General features: G+C 39.7%; 1 protein-coding gene across 1 annotated transcript in view; it reads left to right on the top strand.

Annotated features, from left to right (window-relative positions):
- The first annotated feature begins 6940 nt into the window (after positions 1 to 6940).
- The window catches only part of NCKAP5 (NCK associated protein 5), a 983044-nt gene continuing 967237 nt past the window's right edge, over positions 6941 to 22747 (top strand). The window contains exon 1 of the mRNA XM_077956875.1: positions 6941 to 7021. The gene's annotated coding sequence lies outside the window, so the exon portion shown is untranslated. The remainder of the gene's footprint in view (positions 7022 to 22747) is intronic.

Raw genomic sequence — 22747 nt, 5'->3', positions numbered from 1 at the left:
GTTGGCTTTCAAGCATGCTATTGAGCTGCTTTCTCAACTAATCAGTATCCAGTCTTTGGAGGATACAAGCACTCATTATGATCCTATTTGTGACAATAATTAGGAAGAACTGCTTATTGAAAACGGATTTCAAAATTGCATGGCAATTATTTCATTTATCTTTCATTATTTTGATGAATTCTTCAGTGGACAAGATAAACTGAAAGTTTTAACTATATTTGTTTTCAGCACCTACCACCGTATATGGTGTACCATCTGTGGATTTATAAAATATTAGTGAATTATTGATTGAGCCCTAATCTTCTGACAACTGTTTAAATATCGGTGTTTTAAAGTACTGTCATTGAATACAAATACAATTTAGAGTCTTTCTCTGTTTTCTCTCTCCCCCTCTCTCTTCTCTGGCCATAAATCGTTGTCTATTCACTGGGTAAACAACATCTGAATTCCCTGGTGCTCAGAAGCCCACTGATTTCACTAAAAGGTTGTCTCATCCAGCTCTGAATATGGAGTCTGGTTTCTGAATGGCTGGCAAGATTTATTTTCCCTGGTGATTGGAGCTGGGATATTTTACCAAGGCAAATCCCCATGTGACAAAGGAATAAATACACAGAGAAGAATCATTTGCATAAAGTAAGTGAACCCCATCAATAAACTCTATTTATTTTGTTATCAGAGAAATAGCCCTGTGCCCTTATCCATCAGCAGACAGTCGCTCTGACCTTTCTCACTTCAGTTCACACTGGATTGCACTACCTCACCAGCAGCCAATCTACTCTGAAATCAATGTCCTGGTTTCACACCAGAGGCGTTGACCTCCATAAGCAACAGACTTGTGTGGCAGAGGACGTTGCCATTAGAGGAACCATGTCTTGCAGCCTGGTCCAATCGGTTGCTAGCATAAGATTCTTGCTTACTTACTTGCTTTGTGTTGTTTAATTCAGAGTTGGCAAGAAGGTTTAAGGAAAAATAAGGGTTGGCAGGGAGGTTTAAGGAAAACATAGATAGAGCAGAGTTTAAATCTTGGCCTTGTCAATTTCTGGCTGTGACAATGTGAGCAAAAGTTTTGACTCGTCTGAGCCTCAGTTTATAAATTGGTAAAATGAGGATAAATAAAATTGACTGCATAGCATTTTGTGAGGATTAAAAAAGGCAATACAAGTAGTGTCTAAAATAATACCTGCCACATGGCAGGTGTTAGTCAAATGCTTTTTACCTTGTCTTCTCTTTTTCTTCCCTGTTCTCCTCCCTTCCTTCTTTCCCTCTCTTCCTTCCTCGTATGTGATCTTCCATTTGCCCAGGGCTTCCTGTGCGATTCTAAGTTATAGCTTCTAGGGCTTGTATCAGGAAACCACACCTTAGGTCCCTGGATCCAGAATTTTGAACATCAACCTAAAATTTTCCCATCAGCCTCTCTTCCTAGCCATGGGATGGATGCTCCAGAGTACAGTTGCAGTTATTAGCTCAGTTCTTTAGGGCTCATCTTTCTCTGAAACTTAGTGATCAATTTACTTTACCCCTGAAACTACCCTTGTCATCTTTGGGCAAAAGTCACCTGCAATCAGAAAAGTTTGGCCTCTTCAGTAGATGTTCAACACATGCTTGATAAGTTGGAACTATCAAGGCCGTGTCCCAGGAGCTCAGAGAGTATGATATACTGATTCTGGGAACAAGGTGTTTTAGGAATCATGTTAATCAAGTATATCAACATACCTGACTTGCAGAAGACAGTTAAGTGTCAGGTTAAGAGTTTGCGCTCTGAAATTGTAATGACTCTGCTCTGTGTCCTCCAACAAATTTCCTTTTTTTTTTTTTTTTTTTTTGAGACAGAGCGTTGCTCTGTCACCCAGGCTGGAGTGCAGTGGCGCAATCTCGGCTCACTGCAAGCTCTGCCTCCCGGGTTCCCGCCATTCTCCTGCCTCAGCCTCCCGAGTAGGTGGGACTACAGGTGCCCGCCACCTCACCCGGCTAGTTTTTTGTATTTTTAGTAGAGACGGGGTTTCACCGTGTTAGCCAGGATGGTCTCGATCTCCTGACCTCGTGATCCGCCCACCTCGGCCTCCCAAAGTGCTGGGATTACAGGCTTGAGCCACCGCGCCCGGCCCAACAAATTTCTTAAGCTCTCCAAGCCCAAGTTTCGCCATCTGTACATGATGAATAGTAAGGTGGTTTTGGAGTAAGTTAGAAATGGCCCTCAATGCTCTTAGCACAAAGTCTGTCAATACAGTAAGAGGAACAAATATGGGCCAGTTCTCAGATGATCTAAAAACTACCTGTTATGGGCTGAATTATGCCCTCAGGTTCATATATTGAAGCTCTAACCCTTATTTCCTCAAAATGTGACTACATTTGGAGATAGGATTTTAAAAGGGTAATGAGGTCAAATGGGTGTTCCTTAATCTTGTATGACTGGTGTTTTTATAAGAAGAGGAGATTGGAGCAGACACACAGAGGGAAGGGCACCATGTAAAGACACAGAGAAAAGGACAGCCATCTGCGCACCGAGGAGACAGACCTCAGAAGAAACTAAACTGCCGATACCTTGATTTCACATTTCTAGCCTCCAGTATTGTGAGAAGATAAATTTTGGTTGCCTAAGCCCTGCAGTCTGTGGAACTTTGTTATGGCTTCCCAGCAGACTCATGCCCCGCCCCATGCTGAGACCCTTTCTCCCTGGCCCTGTGATCCTGAGCAGGCCTGGCATTCAGAATAGGCTCCATTAAGGAGAGATTCATTGAATGTAACCAGCCAAATGTCCTGCTTTGGCCTTTCCTCCTAATTTTTTAATATTTATTTATTTATTTATTTATTTATTTATTTATTTTTTTACACTCCCCTTGAACAACATGGCTAAGCCACAGGCTGGCTACGTCACAAGCAAGCTTTCTGCTTCACTATGCAGAAACCTCTTGTTGGCATTTTTTGGACACCAGTATCTTAATTCACTCTCCGTTTGCCTTGATTTGCTTCTCTATTTCCAGAGGACTCAAGTGGCCTGGGTTCCTGATTGTTTTCTCAATGATTTGGCCATCTCTTTGTGGGAGTCTTCTGGTCTGCTGGAAACTGGGACTTTGTGGCACCATCCGTCTTCTTGGATTCTGACCCTCCACTTGGCTGACTGAGGTTTGTCACGTGACAAAGCCCTATGTGCTCTCTGAGCTTCCATGACTCCAACATTTTCTATGATTGAGAGCAAGTCAAATGGACACACTGTACACACCCAAAGTTAATCTTGGGTATAGTTAGCATAGCTGTATTTGTGCTACTCATGAGAAAGTTAAGGCCTGGTCAGGGTCAGTGCCTGAAAAGCCACAATCAGGAATTTGGTTTGCTTCTCTACAGCAACAAGACCTTCCCATTCCTATACATCACCCTTCACTTTGCCTTCCTGGCTCTGACCTCTATGTTTTCTATGACCTCCAGAACCCACCAGATTATTCTAATAGATTGTTCTGCATTCCCCAAACATGATTTCTTGCATTCCCCAAACATGATTTCTTGCTTTGTGCCCGTGACCCATCATACACCCATACAGGACCCCCTATTGGCCAGCCCCAAACCAAGGAACCTCTCTGACCTATTGATACCTGTAACTCAGAGGGTGGACAAAGAAGGACTGCACAAGCTTACGAGCTCCAGGACGGAGTTAAAACAGGATCAGTTTGGCCGGACACGGTGGCTCACGCCTGTAATCCCAACACTTTGGGAGGCCAAGACAGGTAGATCACAATGTCAGAGTTTGAGACCAGCCTGCCCAACATGACAAAACCCTGTCTCTACTAAAAATACAAAAAATTAGCTGGGCGTGGTGGCAAGCGCCTGTAATCCCAGCTACTCAGGAGGTTGAGGCAGGAGAATTGCTTGAACCCGGGAGATGGAGGTTGCAGTGAGCCAAGATAATCCCACTGCACTCCAGCCTGGGTGACAATAGTGAAACTCCATCTCAAAACAAAACAAAACAACAGCAGCAAACAGGATCATTTTGCTATTTCCTGGATATTGTGAGCTGCTCATACCTGCCTCTCCTGTGTAACAGATTACCAGGATGCACACTAACAGTTTGTAAGTGGCAGAGAGGAATTTATGTCCTGGGATCTAAGAATTCTTAGACGTCTTTGATCAACAATGGCTAAGCCATGTGTCTTGTGTAACAATAGACTTCCTCTTGATGCAGCATGCTCAGTGCTGTGTGTGAAAGTGGCTCATAAGGGTAAGACAAGGAATTAGAACTTGGCACTTGAAATACCTCTGGAAGTATAAAAGTAGACTGGAGCCAGGAAAGTACCTCGGAGTCAGTAGGCAAGTCAGAATGGGGAATGACCTGGGCAGCTGAAAGTAGGAACATGTGTGGCCAAAGGAAGTATGCAACCTGGACATATTGTTTTATTAACTTTCTGAGAAGTCATTAGTCACTTCTTGCCTCAGTAGTCCTTTTTAAAAATAAGAATAATTTGGATCAGCCAGTCTACATTCTCTTCTATTTCTAGAATGCTAATCTGTTTTACTTATTAAGTACCAGTATCAGAGCGCATTAGCGTCCTGCTAACAGATACAAGCTACCAGCAACATGAAGTTCTTGACATCCAAGACCAGCTTCTCTTCCGAGAGGGAAAATTCTCTATGGTTTCTCCAAAGGCCGGAGCAGGTCAAGTCCGGGTGCAAGGGCAGGCCTTTGAGAACACCTTTAGGAGCAGAAGGTGATGCAGGCCTAATCATTTTATAGCATTCTAGTAATTTCAGATTATCAGACCTCACAGCAGTGAGTCAGCAGTGCCTTTGAAATTCGGAGCTGAATTTAACTTCATCAAACCGTGAATCATGGTTCTAGGATAACTTTAAAATAGATGATGGTTATATTCATGGAGCTTTCTGCTCATAGAATGGCAGAGGGGAACTGACTGTATGGGAAACAAAAAATCTTCCTGAACCAGTCAGATGAAGTATAGCCACACAAGAAACAGTGAACCATTAGCTCGGGACACAGCAGTTACCACCTACCAGATCACTCCCACTTCTGGTGTTGGCTGGCGAGATCCCCCTTCCTAAATCGCCCTTCTCAACCATCTCAGTGGCTCCAAAATCTAAGGCAGGAGTAGGGAAAGCATTTGTCACCCACACCCTTAGTGTGCTCCTCCCATTGCTTTTCAATTCCAACCATGTGTTGCATCAGATTAGATACCTACGATCTCTCTCGGGACCAGCTACATCATTTGTCAGGCCTGATGCAAAATGAAATCACGGGGTCCCTTGTTCAGAAGTTAAGAATTTGAAGATGGTGCCAGTACAGCATTAATCCAAGTACAGGTCCCTTTTAAGCACAGGACTGTGGGTAACTCTGCAGGTTGTACACCCATGGGGCTGACCCTGGTCCTTTCCACCAGTCTTCTGCTCCTCTGCTTTCCTGCTAAAGATGCCTGTTCACTCAGTGATTCAACAAATCCACCCAAGCAACTTGCATACATCATTCTTTCTCTTGTGCCATCTTGTTATGAACCACAGACAATTTTACTGACGTGAGGAAAAGGCATCAGAACAAATCTGACAATGTTCAGTGGCTCACAGTTTCCAGAGAGACGCATCCCTGGTGTGTTGAGATCCTACTAGATATACTGAGTCTAAACCAGGGGTTCTTAGTGAGGAGTGAGCTCAGGCTTACCTGAGATGCCCAGGGATTCTAAATCTGTAAACCTAATTTATGCTCTTGAAAAGTCTTCTCAGTAAAACAATGGTGAAGAAGCATTTGAAAACGATTCCATTTATTTGTTATTTTATATGTCTTACGACTTCTTTTTTCATTATTTGATTTTTTGAGACATACATGCATATCTGTGCTTGTGTATGCTCCCCTCCCCACCAGCCTGATGTTAGACTCTGTTTAAATGGACTCTTTTTGTTGTTGTTCAGAGTGTTTTAAACTTCAGTGTGGCTTGCAAGTTCTGTGTGGTGATGATTATCCACTTTGACTCCGGGTGAATTTATTTGTGGCTGGATCTAGTGGAGGCCACAAACTAATTATTGCAACCAACCAAGAAAAATAAAGAGAATGAGGAAATGCCACAAGTATTGACAATATTTATTGTAGCATATGGCTAATGTGTAAAGAGGTAATAGGACGATGTATCTCAGGGGATCATTCAAAAGGAAAATTACTTAAATTAACTTTTCAGGCAGACCGAATTATGCATTACACCCCTCCTGTAATGCTATACAAAGTCAATGTTTGTGAAGAGTAGAACTGGCGGCTATAAATCAAGCCTTTCAGAAGAACTGTTGTGTCTGCAGGGATTTTTTTCCTTTGCTTTTTTGGCATTTAGATGAATGAAGAATTTTCTCAGCAAATTATTAATTACTCCTTCTTGCCTATAGAATTGAGTTCACTGTAGTTATGTAGGAGTCAATGGTATTCAAACTGCAGCTTTTGATGAAGTAATCGGCTGCTTTTGGGGCCTCTTTCAGCTGCCCTGGGCGTGCTTCACATGTAAACGACTGCCAAATGGATTCTTTCGACATTCCAGCCAATTAAAATACATTTAAAGTGCAGCTGGTGGAGAGGCAAACCATGCGATTGTGCGGAGAACTTCAGGGCAGTGAGACAAAAAACAAACTTTGCGGAACCCAGCTCCAGCAGCCCAGCAAGGCTTTCGTTCGGGGGCAGCGGAGAAAGTCATAAAAAGAGGCTATCTTTAGCTCCCGTCAGAATCAAAGATGACACTTTGAGCACCACCTTGCAGGACACAAAAGAGGGAAGCATGTTTGTTAGGGTGTCAGTTTTCTCTCCTTGCCTCTTGGAACTCTGTGTGTTGGCTGGTTGCCCAATGTGGTGCCGCATACAAATGTTGACAGAACACAGCGGTGTTTGTTAAACCCGGCCTGGGGAAACCAGTGATTAAAACTCTTGAAGGAAGATCCGAAAACCCCAGGAACTCTCCTCAATAGCCTTAGAACATTGATCGAATGAAAGAGAAAGCAGTGAGTGGGCTAAAGTGAAACATTCAGCGTCCCTGTCTGCTATGCCTTCTCGGTAAGGACAGAATTTTCTTTTCTTTTCTTTTTTTTTTCCTTGAACGTTGATGTTGGTATAGAGGAAAGCACCCAATGTGTTAAGTGCTCTGGTCTGGAGCTCTGATTTGCAGAGTGCAGAGTTTGCCTGTGATTTTTCTGGAGGACATGAAGGGATCACACTCACTGTGTAAATAGACACAGGGCATTACACGGCACGTGGTGTCTGTGAGTGCTTTTCCAGAATTCAGGATAGTACACTTTTAAATGTTTGCCTTTGCTGACCCAGCCTAGTACTTGCTGCTGTGTATCCAGGTGCCTGGAGATTAATTCCTCCTTGGAACCAACAGTTACGATGTACGTGCCTTATTAATTTTTATTTTCATTTTCGTGTTGTCTGTTTCATTCTGCAGCCAGCCCCACACTATGCATGTCAATCGTGTTTTGTTTTGTTGTTTTTTCTTTTTTCCCTCTTCCTGGGTTAATATTCAGCCAGACCCAAGCATTCTGGTTTACTAAAGCAAAGCCAACATGTTTGGGAATGCCTTGCTTTATTCTGATAGTCACTGGAGAAGCTGCTAACTTGAGAATTCGCTCTGAATCATTCTTTTCTAATATTTTAAGGAGGCAGGTGCAGTTGCATTATTTCTGTGGTGCTGCAAGTTCAGTAAATACCCAGCTCTTGGATCATACTCGGACACCTATCTTAAATTCCTAAGAATGCTAAGTTCGAGTATGGCTGAGCCGGGGCATTGATTCCTACCCATCAATTGATCAGTGAAACACATACAAAGTTCCTGATTGTTTCCTATCTCAGCTTGTCACGGTAGGCCCTTTCTGGCTCCAATTTTGTTCATTGCAAACAAAGAATCTTGCACATTTCACGGTGAAGGATCACATTGCAGCGTCCTGAGCTCAGTTAAATGTGCTTTATTAATCTTTAATGTGCCAGTAGCTCTGAGGCTATGCCAAGCTGAGACTTTCCAAAATTCTCCAAGCTACCTGCTGCCAAGATAAACGGTGGTAGGCCCAGAAGGGGATATTTTAAGGAAACTTGCAACAGCAAAGTTTTACCCATTAAGTTTGTCCTCAGTCAATGAAAGAAACCTTAAATAAAAGAGATTTCAGAAAGAGCTGCCTCAGCTGTGTACCCTCTGTGTGAAAGACCTACTGGGAAGAGTCCACCTCCTCACCCACACAGTAGTATATGCTCCAGAGTGGGAGGGAATAGGCTTTCTGCTGTGTGCGTGGTGGGCTGTGTTTATGAAATGGGTGCCATGCAGCAGAAACATGTGTGAACGCAGAAGGCTTTCCTGCCTGTGGCTGTGCTTGAGCCCAGAGAAAAACAAGGCTATACATGTGGTGTGCCGCCTGACCAATGCAACGATTTCAGACATAACAGCATCAGAGATGCACCATGGCCACAGAGTTTCACTTGGACAAAAGCACAGCTTTGCAGAAAAAGAAAAGTGGGATGGCACACCTCCAGAAACGGGGCAGTGGAGGTGACTTAATGACTCAGAGGACTGTGTGAACCTGTGATTGATTGGCCAGGTCCTGGAGAACATAAGGCCGTGACCTCATGTGGGGCTCTGAGTGGCTCATCAGGTTAATGTAGAGTATATGGTATCATCATCATTTTGGGGGATGCAGGTAAGAGACAAGATGGACTGTGCCTTTGGACACAAGTCCTGTAAGCAGGAACTTCACTTGCCAAGATTGCTATGACAGGAACATGGAATTAGAGCTGAGAGGAGTTGCAAGGTCCTTTCTGATTTTGAGTCAGTCACACAAAGACTTTATGAATATGTGCAGGCAGTAATGAGGGGTGATCAAGAGTAAAGATGGCCTCAGTTAATCAGGTGGTTTTGTTGGCTTTAAAGTCAAGTCCAATCTCCTTCCTGTGGCCTAGAACAGAGGTTGACAAACTACAGATCACAGGCCCAAATCTGCCACCATGTGTTTTTTTTGTAAATAAAGTTTTATGGAAACAGAGCCACACCCATTTGTTTGTATATTATCTATGGCTGCTTTTGTGTTACCACAGCAGGGCTGAGTAGTTGCAACAGAGACTCTATGGCCCTGAAAAGTCTAAAACATTTACTATTGGGTTCTTTAAAGGAAACGTTTGAGAGGCTAGACATACAGAACAATGCTTCTCAAACTGTCTGTGGTGAAGAACCTGTTTTGTGTTTTAAATTTCTAATCCGTTATGCACTGATAGTTTCTTTAAATATAATAGAAATGTTGCATGAATGTTGTGGTGATGTCACATTGCTACAAAATTTCTGAATATTTATTCTTAATTGTTATTCTTATCACAGATCAGCAACTATTTGTTGCAGACTGGCACCAGTTCCTGGACCACACTTTGAGAAGTTCTGGTCCTTGCATAGTTTTCTAGCCTTATCATGTGCCATTTGTGCCAAATTTCCAGAGATGCTCTCCATTCTTATGAGTGAAATCAACAAATCCTTCCCCATCTTTGGGCCTTTGCTGCTGACGTTTGCTTTACCTGGAAGTCTTTTTCCCTGACTCTTCTCTTAGCTCCTCCTTTCCTTTAGGTCTCTGTTTAAATTCGTTTTGTCAAAGGAGCCTTTTGAAAGAAGTCCATCTGAAAAATCTTTCCTCATCTTTCATCACTCTTTCTTCCTAGCATTTATTGCATTCGATACTTATCTTGTTTATTTATTTGTTCATCTCCTTTTTATTTGTTTATCTGTTTTGGTCAGGATTCAGTAACAGCATAGTCTATTTCAGCTAGTTTAAGCAGAAAGGAATTTTGTACTGGTTGGAGCAGGCATATAAAATCTGGGAGAAGGAATGGGGGAGCAAGCAGAACTTCTGAGAGTAATGCACAGGGCATGGCAGCATGTTTACAACTATGTCTCTGTCACTATCACAGAGCTGATATCAGGAAGGTGTTGGTCTCAGTCCATTTTTTATTGTTGTTGTTGTTATGTGTAACAGAATACCTGAAACTGGGTAATTTATAAATAAAATAAATGTATTTATAAATTTGTTACAGTTACGAGGTCTGGGAAGTCCAAGGTCGAAGGGCTGCCTCTGATGAGAGCCTTTTTGCTGGTGAGACTCTGCAGAGTCCCAAGGTGGTGCAGAGCATCACACAGTGAGGGGCCTGAGCACACGAGCTCAAGTCTCTCCTCCTCTTCTTATAAAACCACCAGTCCTACTTCCATGATAACCCATTAATCCATTAACCAATTAACCCAGTAATCCATGAATTGATTGATCCATTTACGAGGGCAGAACCTTCATCACTCAATCACCTCTTAAAGGCTCCACCTTTTAATACAGTCACTTTGAGGATTTTATATCACTATGAGTTTTGGAGGGGACAGATATTCAAACTGTCGCACTAATGCCACCACCACTACCTCCAGGATCACGTTGCCTCTGCTCTCATCTCCTCCACCGAAACGAGCATCTTTGTTTCTTGAAACAAGTGAAGCTAGAGATAGAATATTAGGGCCTTTGCTACAGATGTTGCAGATTACCTGACACCTCTGGCAGGAACAGCAGAAACTAAGCACCTAACTCCTGATCTTTACTCTGACTTTCAAATCCCACTATAGAGGGCCTCCTGGATAAAGTATGAATTGCAACATAACTCAAGTTATGAGGGAGTTAGGAAAATACTTGGCTTAAAATCTTAGTTTTTTGAGTCTCTAATGATGAAATGGAGTCTCTATAATCTGCCTGCATCATCTACTGGAAGGTAATCTCCGTGAGGGTAGGGACCTTGTTCATCACCCTATGCCAGTGCTGAGATTAGTGCCTGCCACATGAAATATGCACAATAAATGTTGATGTTATAGTTATGCATGCATGAATGGAAGACATGTTTTCTCAAAGTCTGTGGTTTATAATAAGGTAGCATGTAGTACACACAAGGGAGATTCATGTATATGAGTTAGCCTGACAAAGATCTCTGAGGTGGGAAATGGAGACTACTTATAGGCAATAATCTCACCTTTGAAACATACCTTGTTTTTCAAAACTGAAATATATTCATAAAGCTGCAGTTAGTCAGTGTGCTCAGGGATGGGAGTATTCAGCTTACCAGCTAACACTGTCATTTACTGAGGGCTTATTATAAGCCCTGCTCTATACTATATGCTACACATGCATTATCCCATTTATTCCGCACAAAATCCTGATGCAGCAGGCAATACTTCTATTTTCAGAGAGGAAATAGAGGCTTTACATGGTAAAGTGGCTTTCCCAAGTCACAGAACTGATGAGGTGTGGAGCCAGATTTGATACCATGACTTTTTGAAATCCATGTTTTAGCTCTTAACCTCCAGTTATAATCCCACATACAATTTATCTTTCTGGTTGTTGTACATTCACTAAGGAATCTTCCATTTTGTTTTCATTCTAGTGGCTGGTTAACCTTTTGCATTAATCTACTTTGTGTACAATCTGTTCATCTGGACTGAGATATCCATACTGATCTCTGGATCATTGCTGAATGTTGCTGAATATCAGCAGTAAATCTGTGGGTCTATAGATGAGTGTTTAGAAGAAGTAGGAGAAAACTAATTCTGCAGGGATTAAGAGTATCAAGAAGATAGTAGTAATTTTTGCTGTTAGAACAAAAATCCTAGATAATAGAATATTTCTCTTGTAATTGGACAACCCTCCATCCATGCCATATGTTTGGTTAAAATGTTCAAGTCTTTGGGTTCTGTTAGGTTGAAATTCTATGTAACATTATAGCCATTAAACAGTGATAATCGGTAATAGTAGTGACTTTTTGATAATAAAAAAATAAGTTGAGAATTAATTTTGTATTTTAAGTTTTAGAGGACTCAAAAAGATACCTTTGAAGAAAGAGGACCTGTCTAGTGGTGGAGCACCCAAGAAATATTACTTGGCAACAATATATGTGATAAAATAAACCACTTAAATCCCATTTCTAGTGTGTAAGAATGATGGGGGGAAAGAAGTACTTCTGAAATGGTGGAGTAAAGACCTCTGAAAATCTCCTTCTCCAAAAAAGCAAGAAGACACTGACAAAAATGGCCAAAATCAATGTTTCTAGAACTCAGAAAATTAAAGAAAGGCTTGCAACAATCTGAGGAGCATTTATTCTGGGGAAAAATTAGCTGAATCTCAGCAAGAACAGTGAGCAGTGTGGCATTGACTTGCCCTATTTTCCTTCCCCTCTTCCCAGCTTGAAAACTAACAGTTTTGTGATTATAGTAGCTGTGCAAACCAGTAGCCTAGTCACTACTAGGTCACTACTATTACCAAATATCACTGTTTAATGACTATGATGTTAAATAGAATTTCAACCAACCTAGCAACTGCTGGAAGGGACAAAACTTTATTCCTGCCAAATTGTCATAATTTGACCTTTCTGCTAGCTCTCTGCAGACTCCCACTGTCAGGTCTTGTCTTTATTTTATCTGACTCAGAATTTAATAAGTACAAAGATGCTTTTCCCTGGGACATTCATACCAACATACATACTATGAGAGTTGGAGAAAGAGGGTACCAATATACACATTATGGAAGTTTGAAAAAAATGAAAGGAAGGAGCAGAAAGAATATTTGAAGAAATAACAGCTGAAAACACGTCACATTTGATGAAAGACATATATCTACATATCCAAGAAACTCAATAAACTCCAAGTAGGATAAAAGTACAAAAGAATATTATTTAACTAGAATATATAGAGAAAGCTTACAACTCAACTATAAAAAGACAAGCAAACCAGTTAACAAAACAAACTATTCAAATATTCATTTCTCAAAAGAAGATACACAAATGGCCAATATAAGTAAAATATGTTCAACATTATTAGTTATTAGGGAAACACAAATAAAAACCAAATTAGATACCACTTTGCACCCACTAATGTTGCTGTGATAAAAAAGATGGACAATAAGAAATGTTGGCAAGGATATGAAGAAATTAGAACCTTCATATATTGCTGGTGGGAATGTAAAGTTGTGTAAACTGTGTAGCCACTTTAAAAATGGTTTGGCAGTTCCTCAAAATGCTAAACATAGTGTTGGCATATGATCCATCAGGTCCACTCCTACATATAGTTCCAAAAGAATAATAAATATATGTCCACATGAAACTTGTACATGGATGTTCACAGCAACATTATGCATACTTGCCCAAAAGCGGAAAGAACCCAAATGATAATCATTTGATAAACAGATAAAGGAAATGTGATATATCCATACAATGGAGTATTATCTAGCCATATAAAGGAATGAGGCCCTGATTTATATACCACATGCATGAACCTTGGAAACATTATGTTAAGTTTAAAAAGCCAAATGTAAGAGGTCACATATTGTATAATTCCATGTGAAACGTTCGGAGTAGGCAAATCCATAGAAAAAGAGAGTAGACAATTGTTTCTAGAGGCTGGGAAAAGGGATACTGGGAAGTAACTGGTGATGGGTATGGGCTTTCTTTATGGGGTTGACAGAATGTTCTGGAATTAGATAGTGGTGCTGATTGTACAACTCTGTGAATATGTTAAAACCTAATGAATTGTGCTCTTTGAAAAGGCAAATTTTATTACATATAAATTAAATCTCAATAAACACGATTAAAAATGCTATTGAAGGAAACTAGTTAGACACGTCAGAGTTCAGTCAATCTTACCAATTTGGGGGCATAAGGCAAGGGTGTAAATGATGTCAATATGCCATATATCAAATATTTTACAATTGTAAATCAAGAAAATGAAATTTTAAGTAAGTTCTACTCTTCTGCTTTGACCAACATAAACTTTGGATCATCTTCATCCTGTTTGCAGTAGGAAGTCAGCAAGGGCTTTAGTTAGGATAGGGAATCAGCCCTGTTGAGGTCTGAGTGGAAAACACCCTGGGGACAGCAGTTAGTAAACTATGGCAATGATCCTACCAGAGATTGAGGAGGACTAAAACAAATGTTGTTGGTATGGAGGGAGTATGACAGATACAGCAGACATGCTGTAAGCTTAATCAGCAGAGATGGAGTGGAAAGAGGATAAAGGATGAGAGGAAAGAGAGAGGCTGGCTGATGTTTAGAGTTTTCATGACTCAGGATGATGTTATCAGCCCTAGTTTCACAGTTCACTATTGTCACATCATCACCAGGAAATGATCCAATATTTGGACCATGTTCTCATTTCATTAGTCTCACTATGATTTTGCATTTCAAAGAGAAGGAGGTATTAGCACAATAGGTAATTGGACTTAGTTGTTAGAATATGGGAAACTATGTGTTAATCAGGCTTTCAATCTTAAATTAGCAGCAATCACATATCTTCAAGAAACTATGAAGAAGCTAGGTTTTGGCCAAATTTAAAAATAAAGATTGCATGCCTCTCCATTTCAGTTCTACCAAATAGTTCAGGTCTTTCCTCTTTAGCCCTGGTTTTACAGATCCTGCAACAAGGCTGACAGTTGTCTCCCTCTCAGACTTATATGCTATATTTTATATCTTTCTCTGCATCTTGCTGTAATACTCTGATCAGATATGAGGTGCATTGGTATGAGACAGGCTGTCTCATAATTTGATGGTGGAGTGCCAATTTGTATGACTTTTATGGAAAACATTTTACCAATAGATGTTAGAGTATTTAAATCGATTCTATTGTCATCTATTCTATTATAATTTAGAAAAATTTAATCTATTCTATTGTAATTTAATCTTTTCAAAGGAAATAATGTGTGATTGTAAAATTATTCATTACAATATTATTTTAATGGTGAAACATAAAAAATTAGTGAAAAATTGACAATAATTTGAAGTCCATCAGTAGGTGACTGTTAAATAAGTAATAGTTAATAAAATACTGTGCAGCCACTAAAAACTGATGTAAGGCCAGGTGCAGTGGCTCACGCCTATAATCCCAACACTTGGGGAGGCTGAGGTGGGCAGATCACCTGAGGTCAGGAGTTCGAGACCAGCCTGGCCAACATGTTGAAACCCCATCCCTACTAAAAGTACAAAAATTAGCCAGGCATGGTGGTGGGCGCCTGTAATCCTAGCTACTCGGGAGGCTGAGGCAGGAGAATCGCTTGAACCCAGGAGGCGGAGGTTGCAGTGAACTGAGATCGCGCCACTGCACTCTAGTCTGGGCTACAAGAGCAAGACTCTGTCTGAAAAAAGAAAAACAAAACAGTTGTAGATCTGGTTGATTGGAATAATGACTATGATATAGTAAGTGGTAAATGTAGGCTAAAAGTAAGTGAATTAGGAACTCATTTTAAAAATGTCTTTCTCTACATATATGTATCTGCATACAAACAAAGGTAGAAAGTACTTCCATTAAAATGAGAAGATAATTTTTACTTTCATCTTACATTTTTGTATTGCTGAATTTGTTTTTAATTCATAAATAATATAATAAGTAAAACATAGCTTTAGCTTTCACCAAATCACCATTTACCATTAACCATTTTGAATCAAATAAACAAAAATGCTATATTCATAAGATGAAATACGTTACACTACCATTTAAAATAGTGATTTGGAAAATGAATGCTAACAGTATTTACCCACAATAAACACAGGGATACTTTGTTTTATTGTGCTTTGCTTTATTGCACTTCACAGATATTGTGATTATTTCTCAATTAAAGATTTGTGACAACCCTGCATTGAGCAAGTCTATCAGCACCATTTTCCCAACAGCATGTGATCATTTTGTGTTTCTGTGTCACATCTTGGTAATTCTCACAATATTTCAGACTTTTAAATTATTACTATTAATATATCTGCTTTGGTGATCTGTGATCTGTGATTTTTAATCTTACTATTGCAATTGTTTTTAGGTACCACAAACTATGCCCATATAAGAGGGTGAAGTTAAGATGTTGTGTGTGTTCTGACTGTTCTACCAACCTGCCATTCTCTCATCTCTCTCCCTATCCTTGGGTTTCCCACTTCCCTGAGACACAACAGTATTGAAATTAGGTCAATTAATAACACTACAATGGCTCTAAAATGTTCAAGTGAAAGGAGGAATCATGCATCTTTTACCTAACATTAAAAGCTAGAAGCGATTAAGCTTAGTGAAAAAGACATGTTGAAAGCTGAGACAGACTGAAACCTTGGCCTCTTGCTCCAGTTAGCCAAGTTGTGAATGCAAAGGAAATGTTCTTGAAGAAAATTAAAAGTGTTACTCCAGTGAACAATGAATAACACCAAAAAGCGAAACAGGCTCCATTGCTGTTATGGAGAAAGTTTTAGTGGTCTTGAAGATAGGCCAAACCAGCCATAACATTTCCTTAAGCCAAAACCTAATCTAGAACAAGACCTTAACTCTCTTCAACTCTATGAAACTGACAGAGGTGAGGATGAGAAAACTACGGAAGAAATGTTTGAAGCTAGCAGAGGTTGGTTCATGAGGTTTAAAGAAAGAAGCTATCCCTACAGCATAAAAGTGCAAAGTGAAGCAGCAAGTGCTGATGTAGAAGTTGCAAGTTATCCAGAAGATCTAGCTAAGATAGATGGTGATGGTGGAAATACTAAAGAACAGATTTTCAGCCAGGTGTGGTGGCTCATACCTGTAATCCCAGCACTTTGGGAGGCCAAGGCAGGTGGATCACAAGGTCAGGAGATTGAGACCATCCTGGCCAACATGGTGAAACCTCGTCTCTACTAAAAATACAGAAATTAGCTGGGTGTGGTGATGCGTACCTGTAGTCCCAGCTATTCGGGAGGTTGAGGCAGTAGAATTGCTTGAACCCAGGAGGTGGAGGTTGCAGTGAGCCGAGATTGCACCACTGCACTCCAGCCTGGCAACAGAGTGAGATTCTGAAAAAACAAAACAAAACAAAAAAAAGAACAGATTTTCAATGTGAAATAGCCTTATATTGGAAGAAAATATCATCTAGGACTTTCAAACTGTAGAGAAGTCAAAGCCTGGCTTCAAAATTTCGAAGGACAGGCTGACTCTCTTGTTAGGATATAATGCATCTAGTTACTTTAAGATGAAGACAATGCTCATTTAAATTCCAAAAATTCTAGAGTCCTTAAGAATTATGCTAAATCTACTCTGCCTATGCTCTAGAAATAAAATAACAAAGCTGAATGACAGTGTATCTGTTTAAAGCATGGCCTACTAAATATTTTAAACCTACCATTAAGACCTACTGTTCAAAAAAAAAAAGATTACTTTCAAAATATTGTTGCTCATCACCAGTGCACCTGATCATCCAAGAGCTCCGAAGGAGTTGTACAAGGAGATTCATGTTGCTTTCATGTCTGTTAATGCAACATCCATTCAGTAGGTCAGGGATGAAGAAGTAATTTAAATTTTCTAGTCTTATTATTTAAGAAATACAATTTGTAAGACTAAAGCTGCCATAGACAGTCTTACAGATCCTGTGATGGATCTGGGCAAAGTAAATGGAAAAGTTACTAGAAAGGATTCACCATTCTAGATGCCATTAAGAACATTTGTGATTTGTGGGAGGAGGTCAAAATATCATCATTAACAGGAGTTTGGAAGAAGTTGATTTCACCTTCATGGATGACTTTGAGGGGTTTGAGACCTCAGGGAGAAAATAACTGCAGATATGGTAGAAAGAGCAAGAAAACTGGAATTAGAAGTGGAGCCTGAAGATGTGACTGAATTGCTTTATCTCATGATAAAACTAACAGGTGAGGAGTTACTTCTTACAGATGAGCCAAGAAAGTGATCTGGAGATGGTGTCTACTCCTGGTAAAGATGCAGTGAACATTGTTGAAATGACAACAAAGGATTAGAATAAACTTAGTTGATAAACTTAGTTGATAAAGTAGCAGCAGGGTTTGAGAGGATTGACTTCAACTATCCAACGCGGTGCATGTCACAGAGAAAACTTTCATGAAAAGAAAAGGTCAGTCAGTGTCAAACTTTATATTTTTCTTATTTTAAGAAATTGGCACCACCATCCCAGCCTTCGGAAAGCACCGCCCTGATTAATCCATAGGCATCCACATCAAAGCAAGATGCTCCACCAGCAAAAAGATTATGAGGTGCTGACGGCTCATAATCAGCATTTTTTAGCAACAAAATATCTTAAGATACACAGATTGTTTCTTAGACATAATGCTACTGCACACTTAAAAGACTGTAGCATAGTGTGAACATCTGTGTGACTCCCTTTATTGCAATATTCGCTTTACTGCAGTGGTCAGGAGTCCAACCCACAGTATCTCCATGGTATGCCTGTACGTACAGCAATAAATATAGCCATAACCAAATTATTTGTAATAAATAATAAACCTATTATTTTAATATTCAGAACATATTTTTAATTTCACAATTAGTATTAGGTTGATGCAAAAGTAATTGTGGTTTTGCCACTTACTTTCATTGAATTACTTTCAAAACCACTGTTACTTTTGCACCAACCTAATAGTATTGTGATCAAATTCTTTATACTCTCTCTTAGGTGCTGTAAATCAAAATGCCATAGTTATATCTACTAATTCAAGTTCAATGTATATATGTATTTATAGTACAAACCAGAAATATGTTATAAGCCATATATTTCTTATATATGGAAACCTGAAATAGTGGGCATTGTGTACACTGGGAAGACAGATTTTTAGTTAATTGAGTCTTCTAGAGAGTTAGGGAGAAAGGCCATACACACACTTAAAACACTTTTGTACACTTGATAAACAACCCACAGAATTGGGCAAATGATGAAAAGGTATTGAGAGCCACATTACTACACTATTTGCTTTTTCAGAGAGAGCATTTGGAAAACTTGGTAAGGTGGATTTTTCATCAACCCATGCAAAGTAATTTAATAATCTGGCCAAAAATTATCTTAAATTGATTTAGTCTTAGGAACTGTCTAAATCACTTCCTTAGAATATCTTCTTTGGTTTTTACCACAATCCTGTGAGGCAGGCAAGGCAAATATTTACATTCACAGATAAGGAGACAGCTTCAGACGGGTTAAGCACACTGCTCAAGATCTCAGACTAGAAAATTAAGAATCTGGGATCTGAACCCACATTATTTTTTTGACAATATAAGTTAGTTCTAGTTATAAGTGGAAATTGAATCTTCGTTTACAGGCTCCAGGTCCAGATGTTTTTCTTTTCTATGTCCTTCTATCCTCCCAGAAGATTACAATGCTTATAAAGTACCCAGGACTGAATCCTGATCCGTTTCTAACAAGGCACCAGTGAACACAAAGCAAGGAAGATTCTAGATGAACGAGACTGGTAAAGCATGGCCAGGGGAAAGAGCCTGGGTATGGGAGGATGGTGGGGAGAGCTTCAAACTCAAATAGCTGCAAAGGCCATACAGTTGATATAAATAATGGAAGCCTGCTAGGAGCGAGAAAAACAAAATCAGCTGCATGATAATGGAACTACCACTGGATCGCATTGTGGTAGCGATAGCAGGGATTCATGAGTGTGAGCGAACTGGAGAGCGTGTCCTGTTAAATATCTGAAGGATGTAGCTGTTGCTTAGCACCAGCAACTGTTGCAGAAAAGAAACTGACTCTGTGTTTTACTGTTTTCACTTACTCAAAAGAAAGCTGAAAATTTTGATTTTTAGGCAAAATCTCTCCATTTTAAATGTTAGTGTTAATTTTTTAAAAAGCATTTCATAAGCTGACCAAAATATACCTGATGGCAAACAAAGCCTCTGGAGTTGGTAGTTCATGATTTCTGGGCATACTGTGTCTAAGAGTTTTCCAGGTTCCTAGCTGATCAGATTTGATTTCTGCTTCCTTGATGTTACTCCACAGTGATCCTTGTCATTTGTCCTTATGTATTCAGGTAAACATCTCTCTTTCGTCTTCTTCACACCCACCTACACCTACCACCCTCATCAATCCTCGTCATTTCTCACACTTGCTCTAAGAGATTGTGCCCAAGAGGATATCCCCAAGTGCACCCCCAGAAAAGTCCGGATAAACACTGCTGGTCGTGTGTGTTTAGAAATGTCCCCTGGGGCTCAGGAAAAGCATCTTTTAATTAAGCTACACGTCTGACTTTAATTATTGTCTAGACTAGGATTTTTTTTTTTTTTTTTTTTTTGCAAGCCTGTAAATATATGCGTGGGGACTGGGTGATACAAATCATTCAGTTTTTCTACACTTAGAAGGAATCCAACTAGAAGGTGCCAAGGAAAGTTCAAAAGGCGTATGAGCAAAGGTGCAAATCTCCATGTTAAATCCGCAAACTAGATTAAGCACTTGACTGCTGCCTTGAGCTGAAATAGACAGAGGCATATCCCATCCTAGTTTCTCAGGGAGGTTCACAGCAAAGAGGACATGTGCATTGAGCTGACTCACACAGCATTTCATCCAGTGAATGTTCCGATGCATCTTTGGAGGAATCTGACTTTGGAGATAGTTCTCTTCATAATCCATCTTTGGGCAAACTTGTAATGTTTCAGTATGTAATGTTTTCCTATTTATAAAGTGTTTTTAATCATGATTCTCTGTTGAAAATTTTGAAAATACCACAAAGTATATGAAAGTGGGTTTTTAAAAATTACGTGCAATCCCGTCACCCAGAGACAGTTTTGTAATTTTGGTGTATATTATTCTAATCTTTTTGCTGTTTTTTCATGAAAAACAGATAAACAAATGCACACACACACACAAATAAAGAACACATGCTCTTGGCTTTATACAAAAAATTTGAATATCAATAATTACACTTTGTGATAAATTCAGTCTACATAAATAAGCAATAGGAAAAAAATAGTGAGTGGCGAGACCACAGGAAAGTCAGAGTCCAACAGGTAAGAAAGAGAATGAGCAGCATTTTAAGTGTATTTTGACTGAAGGGATAAAGGCCAGGGAGGGCAGAACCATTTGGGCCCTTAGAATACAGTGATGACAAGTGAGAATACAAGTGAGACACATGTGGACACAACTTACACCTCCTGTGAGAAATAGAGAGGATTCTTACAAAAGAAAGTGTTAGTCCAATTGCTTTGGGTAGGAGGAATCCAGCCTGAGCCTCCTTCCGTTGATTATGCTATCTCCAATACTTTCTGCCTCAATCCATCATTATCAATAAAACAAAGAAGTCTAAAATATTTTGAGCATTTACTACATGAACAGGCTTATATATGTATAATAGGCATATATAATATGCATTTTAAAACATATGCGATGGTTAGATGCATATATTTTATGCATGTTGACCATTATGTATATACTCTCATTTAAATTTTTAATAAGTTTATTGAGGTATCAGTCACATACCACTTAAAAGATATAATGCACTGGTTTTTAGTATATTCACAGAGTTTGGCGAACATCAGCACTATACAATTTTATAACATTTTTGTCACTCCAGAAAGGAACCTTGTACACATTAGCAGTCACTTTCATTTTCCCCCAAACCCCAGTATATTCTGAATACTAAGCCCTTTTCAGATATGTGACTTGAAAATATGTTCTCCCATTCTATGGCTTGTCTTTTCATGTTCTTGATGGTATCCTTTGACAGGCGAAATTTTAAATTTTAATTAAATCCAATTTCTCTACTTTCTTCTTTTGTTGCTTATGTTTTTATTATTATTTCTAAAAATAAAAGTTCTTTGCTTAGTGCAAGGTCATTAAGATATACTCGTATGTTTATTCTGGAAGTTTTATACTTTCAGCTTTTATATTTACATCTGTAATCCATTTTGACATAATTTTTGTGATGGTATGAGGTAGGTAGTGTTCAGTTTTATTCTTTTGTATGTGGATATCCAGTTTTTACAATGCCGTTTGTTGAAAAGACCATTAGTTCTCAATGTATCTCAGTTTCCATCAAGAGTCTAACGAGTGAGGAATTATTTTCTGTGTTTGCAGATGAGGAAACTGAGGCTCAAGGAGGTTAAGTGACTAGCCTTAGGTCCTGAAGAATTCCAACAGAAGAAGTAGAATTTAATGTTTAATACCAAAATGAACATCTATATGCCAGGTCATGGTAAAAAGAAACACAAAATGGATATTCATCATCTGATGCCTTTAAATTTTTGAAACTTAAATATGCCCTTCCTGAAGAGCTGTCAGTGTCAAGCGAATAGTAAGCATAGTTCTTATTTTTTAAAAGCTTATAATAACACAATAGAAACCAAAGTGTTTCCTACAAGCAGATGGCCTCAAAAGTCAGTATTTGGGGTTGAAAGGCAGCAGAAACCAGCTTAAGAAGCCACAGTCAGGGACTCAGGGAATCAGCAGGAGATTGGGGAACCAGCAAACAGACAGGAGCCAAATCAAGCCCAGGGGCTCAGAAGCAGGAAGCACAGGGATTATCTCTGGACAAAGGCAGTAAGACCAGGACATCACAGTGGTTGAGAATCCTGCTGTCTGCTGTCGGCACTGTGAGTGAGCCTGACCGTCCCTGAGCCTTTGATTCCGTAGGTCCCGATACGGAAACAGATGAGAGTGTTTGACTGGCCCAGCCTGAGTTGTGTGCCCACTCTCCGTATCACACACAAATGCCAGGGGCGGTAGATGCTGGAAATGCTCACTCCCAGGACAGCAGGGGAGCCAGTCTTTCCACCCTGATATTCCAGTTGCTTTCTTTGTATGGATGAGTCAGAGCCAAACTGCCTTCATTTTATTTTTCGTCCTCTCGATATTTCACATGACCTGTTTTCCTAATGAGATTATAATCTCCATGCAGTCAGGAACCGTATTTTACACATCACTACTTTGCAGCTTCTATTGCATCTTAAATATAGGCTTGCAGGATGTATTTTCAAATTGCTGAGGATTGCCTGGGATGCCTCAGGGACTG

This window comes from Macaca mulatta, chromosome 12 (genome assembly GCF_049350105.2).
Source record: "Macaca mulatta isolate MMU2019108-1 chromosome 12, T2T-MMU8v2.0, whole genome shotgun sequence".
NCBI lineage: Eukaryota > Metazoa > Chordata > Mammalia > Primates > Cercopithecidae > Macaca > Macaca mulatta.
This window is presented reverse-complemented; position numbering and strand designations above follow the sequence as displayed.